The sequence below is a fragment of the Amblyomma mixtum genome, chromosome 3, assembly GCF_055824585.1.
Source record: "Amblyomma mixtum isolate Tamu chromosome 3, ASM5582458v1, whole genome shotgun sequence".
NCBI lineage: Eukaryota > Metazoa > Arthropoda > Arachnida > Ixodida > Ixodidae > Amblyomma > Amblyomma mixtum.
Window position 1 is genome coordinate 83026731 of NC_143014.1, and position 5989 is coordinate 83032719.

At 44.5% G+C, this 5989-nt stretch overlaps 1 long non-coding RNA gene across 1 annotated transcript; it reads right to left on the reverse strand.

Annotated features, from left to right (window-relative positions):
* Positions 1–231: 231 nt before the first annotated feature.
* On the reverse strand, positions 232–4965 carry LOC149350814 (uncharacterized). Its single transcript, XR_016290454.1, has 4 exons — positions 4607–4965; positions 3066–3193; positions 951–1173; positions 232–383 (listed from the first exon to the last, which is right to left on the reverse strand). It is a non-coding gene; the product is annotated as an uncharacterized LOC149350814 (long non-coding RNA).
* Positions 4966–5989: the final 1024 nt, after the last annotated feature.

Genomic DNA, 5989 nt, shown 5'->3' on the forward strand with positions numbered 1-5989 from the left:
AAACGTGCCATATTGCATATGGGCATCGGTCTCGACAACAGGATTGCTTCGTCAGGCGGCGCCCACATGCAGTTTGGTAAAATTCGGCAAGAACTCACAGGGGTCTCTCAAATTTGAGCACGGTAGTATGTACGTAGCAGCATGCAAATAAGTATTACATGATTCATGTTCTTGAGAAGCACGAAGAGCAAGTATGTATTGAAAGAACAAAAAAAAATGCTCACATCTGCCTAAGAGCAACCTTAGCTTTATTAGTAGACAAAAGCAGCGAATGAGTCGCACTGGAGGCCCCTCGCGTCATAGCGTGCATCTTTTCCGAGAAAGTCGAATATCTTTCATTGCCTTGATGGCAGCTTGAATCCATTTGTGTGTAGCGACAGTGCCTGAAGATTAAGGGAGAAAAATTATATATTTATTATGATATACACTGCTACAATGATCCCATTGCAAAGACAACTAGCAAATGCTGCTATTTGCATTAAAGGAGGATGGCTAATGTGACAGCACCCATGAATGCCAACACTGAATCAGATCTCTTAGGCCTCAACACTTTTAAAATACCGAGCTTCACAGCACATGGCTGCCAAATACCAACAGCCTTATTTCTAAAGCATGACAGCTGAGCATTCATGAAAATTTGTTAACTCCTGGCTAGTTTTTCTGCTCATGCACTGCCCCATTGGTCTCAGAACCTCGCCATTTAAGCTATTTATACTGTCCCTCACATGAGCTACAAACTATGCCCATCAATTAACCTCTTCTACACAAACCTTCACATGATGACATACCTACAGTGAATTGGTCACTAGCTTCCATCCCATACATTTGTTATTACCCTTTGTTTTGTGCTTCCTAATAAACCACTAACAAATCCTGAGTTGCAATTCTCGAATACACTGACGGAGTGAATATATACTTCTGTGCTAAATCCAGCTAAAACCAGTAATCACCTGTGAGTGCATCCATTTTCACTTGCGTGAGTGTCTTCTGTAGAGCCTTTTCCTTGCCTTCCAATATCCTTCTCCTGAGCAGCTGCCAATGAAGCTGCGCTGTACCACTGCTTCTCTTCACCACACAGTTGTGGTGGCCCGCTTCAGAAATACTGCATCCTTCTGGATTCCGTCCAGAGTTTGTACACAGCCTTTTCAATCTCGAAGCAATAAATGAATGCACCTGCAGGAAACAGAACACAGGAATAAAATTTCTATGCTATAGTCACAGCCAGGAATGAGGCGTTAATTGCGGGTTTAACGTCAAAGCGACTAAGGCTTTGAGGAACACCGCAGTGAAGGGCTCCAGAAATTTTGGCCACCTCGGGTTCTTTAATGTGCACATACATCGCAGAGTACACGGGCCTCTAGATTTTGCCTCCATTGACATTACACCGGCGCGGCCAAGATCGAATTGCATTTGTTGATTGCATAGTGTCATATGGTAATATGCTTTCATGCCTGTTGAAGCATGCAAGTCAGAAATCATGTAGTTGTTTAAAATAAACACAAAACTTACACCCTCACAATGATGGTGTCATGCAATAGTAGTAGGTTCCGATGTAAGAAAGAAGTGAAAACGGTAATTGTGTACTTTGCCTTTTTATAACGTTAACTGCACAAATCATTTAGGAAAATGATTTCATGCTGATGAAAATCACAGATTAGTGTGTGTAATAGCAAATATTCAAAAATAAAAATAGTATGCAACAGTAGGAGCACTGCCTGTATATCACACAAGAGGCTGGGCTTGCTAAGAGCAATTCTGTAATTCCAGCTTTTCCACATGCCCTTGACACAACACTGAAATGTGCAATACCTAAAAAATTTAAATGTGATAAAGAAGGGAGTGTAACACACACTGACGACTCACTAGTAGACAGAGGAAGTAGAAATAGTAATGCAATAACCAGCACTAAAACGCACTAGCCTTCATAACAAAACATGATGCAATTAGTCACATCAAGATGCAGAGCCATGCCAGACAAGCCAGTTTCTTAGAATGGCAAAAGCACCACTACACTCTAGTATTTCCAAAAAGGTGCGCATGTTACAAGCCAAGTGCTTCTTTATTGCTATGCCATTTTTCACTATGACCATTGCTGCTAAGTGCATGAGAAAAAGAGGGTAACATTTCGCATTTTACCTCTTTGTTGTTTGGTTTGCTTTTCTTTGTACTTGGCTCCTTTCTATTTCTGAGTATATACAGTGCAACCCATATAATGTGGAAAACTGATAATGTAACCAGTTGTTAGTGCAGCATGCATTCATGTCTTATATCCTATTCTTTTCGAGTTGTTTAGCCATGCCATCAGGTAGCAAGCCAAAAATCTGAGTCAACCAGGTCGCTACAATCTCCTAGACAAATATATGTGAATTAGAGCAAGTATACTCACCGAAATGGCAAAAATCTTAAGGTTTACAGTTAAATTACTATTAATGCCTTTCATATTTTGCTCCTCAAGTGAAATCAGATGCCTTCGCTGGAAAGGTCTCTGAGGATCAATAACTTTGTGTGGGCTAGTCGGTTAAGCATCATTGTAAGAGGCAGCGCAAAAGAAACCAGGATGAAAGGGAAGACACATATACCACAGGACGAGCGCTGAACTACCAACTGGTAGTTGGACGAGTGCTGAACTACCAGTTGGTACTTCAGCGCTCGTCCTTTGGTATACGTGTCTTCCCTTTCATCCTGGTTTCTTTTGCGCAGCCTCTTACAATGGGTCTCTGAGGAGTGTCATGTGACACTGGCGTTACAGTAGAAGAATGAAAGTTATCCTACGGCTACAACTGTTTAGGAGGAGTGCTATGTGACACAGGTATTACAGTAGAAGGATAACAAGGCTGTCCTCCTGCTGTAATATCGCCTTAAAATGCTGCTGTAGCCCGCCGCTTCAAATCCAGAATCAAAGTTGCAGTATTGGATGACGCCTTATTGAGAAGAAACACACATATACTATTTCAAAGGCAAATGCCAACATATGCCGTCAACACTGGTTCAAAGCACACTGGTGCAACACACTGATCTCAACACAGAGTTCTAGAAAAACGCACTTTAGAAAACTCAGTACTTACATGTGTTCTGCAATACACGTTGAACGGGCACAGACAAGGAAGACAGCCCCACAGTTGGACAGCGGAGACATCCTTTTCAGTGACAGCTCTTTTTAGACCTCTTCACCATTGGACAGCAGGCACTTCACCTGCATAACATCATAATTTGAATTTCACCTGTGCAATCTATGGAAGATGACGTACCCACAATGACTGTGTTAATGGGTAAGAATTCGTACTGCCAGTTTCACACAAACACAAAGCAAAGTTTAAACAGACAAAAGTTACCTTGCTCACACTTGAATCCACAATAAGCTCTGCACTGTTTAGGGTTCTTCAGAAATAATTAATCTGAAAGGGCTGTTAGAAAAGGCTGCAAAGTGCTCGAGCCTATTTTTGGACTGGTTATTCTTCAACATCTAACAATGATTTTTCTTCACGGTCGCCTGCCACTAAAAGCACTTTACGGCTACACTAATGATCGAACAGGCAGTTTTCTCATTGGGGAAGCCGCATCACTCCTCTATTTACGCGAATACGCGTTCATACAGCCTGTTACTGGATGTGGCTTTTTGAGCTTGTAAGACACCACTGCAAGGCGATTGCACCGACAGTTCAGCCTTGGAGGACGACGTATTCAGTCTGCCTTTGACTCCAACGCGATTAACCGCCCGCCACAGTGGCCAGTAGCGCGTATCGCTTGGTTTGGTTTGGTTTATTGGGGTTTAAGGTCCCGAACTATAAGGGACGCCGTAGTGAAGGGCTCCGGAAATTTCGACCACGTGGGGTCTTTAACGTGCCCTGACATCGCACAGTACACAGGCCTCTAGAATTCGCCTCCATCAAAATTCGGCCGCCGCGGCCGGTATCGAACCCGCGTCTATCGGGTCCGGCAGCCGAGCGCCGCAACCACTGAGCCACCGCGGCGGGTCTGGTGCCGCACAGTCCGCTGCAGCGAACATGACTCGATGTCGTATCGAGCAGAGTATATCAAATGCCGAGCCCTGACGCGTACTCGCGTAGCGCAGTATGCAGCGCCAGAGACCGAATGACGCGCACTATGGGCCACCGAGGCGGGCAGCTATGGGTTAGCTGCGTCGAATGCAGAGCGAACACAGCATACCCCTAGAGCTCGACAGCAGGTTTAATCGTCTCGCATAGGTGTGTTCAAAGCTTACGAAGCCACTTCAAGAAATTGTGTCGACGCGTGTACGCGCAGTACATAATGCAACGCTAAACAGGTCAAGTTGCGTGCACTATCGTCAAACCGCTGCGAGCGGATAGCGACGAAAAACATGCGTGCAGGCAGCAGTGCACAACCACGTCGAACAATGATTTTAGCTTCTTTTCACGGCGTTCGCGTCGCAACGGATACACTGTGAACACAGACAGGCCAGCTAGTTATAGTGACTCAATGTAGAGTGCATTTTGCCACCGCAGAAATAACCGTGCACAATGGCGGCAGCGCCTCATCTCTTCCGTTTTTTCTCGCCTTAGTGCTAGGTGGTTAATTTGCGTGGTGGAAAATTGCGCGCATTCCTGCGCATTATTACAGGTCTTACCTGAAAACGAAGACTCGACGCCTTCCAGTAACCGCTTTCTTCTTTTGTAAGGCGGTTCCGGTAGATAAAAGACGCAGCAGCTTCCATCGGTGAAGTCCAACGTGCTGTCATGACGAAAAGCCAGCAGGGTTCCCGGCGCGGTCGCTTTTTCACGAAGCACACGAAGGGCTGGAAATTGTACTGCCAGCGGTGCCAAAAGCTACGATCACAAGTCAAACCAAACACGAGTTTGAAGCAGCGATTTTGAAATAAATACAACACAAAACATGCCCCAACGAGCGAGCGGCGAGCACAAACGGCAGCACGCCGGAACGACCCACGTGGTCGCGTGGTGCCCGGATGTGTTCGTCTTGTCACGTGACCTGCCAGCCTGCGCGCTCGATTTGAATGGCGTTAGCAAGTCCGCGGCGCGGGCGCAAGGTACATATGCTGTATATTGGTTTCTCAACAGGTGTGTTGAATACTGGTCTCACGAGGCCTTTCAACAGCCTGTATGCTTATACTCTATGGTCCAATCAAGATGATGCCATTTTATTTCATGCGTTTGCCTCCTTTTTGTTGTAATAGTCTTTAGTTACCCTCGTGTACATATGTGTGAATGCTCCCTTTGTGAGCAAATGTGTACGGCCCCTTATAACCCACACCTGTAAAAATCCCCATTTGGATTGACATCTTCAATCGTAATAAATTTCAGGTTTTTCAGGGAAGACTCGAAAATTTTCAAAAATAGGCTTTTTGGGGTAAAAATATGGCTTTTGCGGCACATTATTACCAGTATCGCTGGACACCGGGAAGCCGGTTAATTGTCTTAGGTAGTAAGCTGGTAAACTAATTTCTAACTTTTTAACTATCACAGATAGGCAATTCGTTGCAATTAGAGATTTGTAGCCGGTCGTTAGTAGTAGCCATATCAGTTTTTAGAATTTCTAAAACGCGATTACACTCGCTGCTGTGGCTCGACAAAATTTGGCTGCATCGTGCGAAAATACATTCGGTTTCGAAAGCATGCAGGCAAAGCAAGCCCTCCAGTGCATGTAACTAGTCGAAAAAGCCAAATTTTGTCGAGCCGCAGCCCCAAGGGTAATCGCGTTTTCCAAATTCTAAAATCTGATATGGCTATTACGACCAGCTACAAATCTCTGATTGCAACTAGGCGCCTAACTCTACTGATTAAAAAGTTATTTATTAAAAATTAGTAAACCAGCTTACTGAAGACAATTTACCGGCTTTCTGTTGTCCGCCAACACTGGTGATAGCACAAACCATATTTTTACCCCAAAAAGCCTATTTTTGAAAATTTTTGAAGGTGATTGCTGAAACGCCCGGTATTCAGATAATGCTGCCTCCGCACCATTATGCTGTCACATTTATGAATCAGTAACT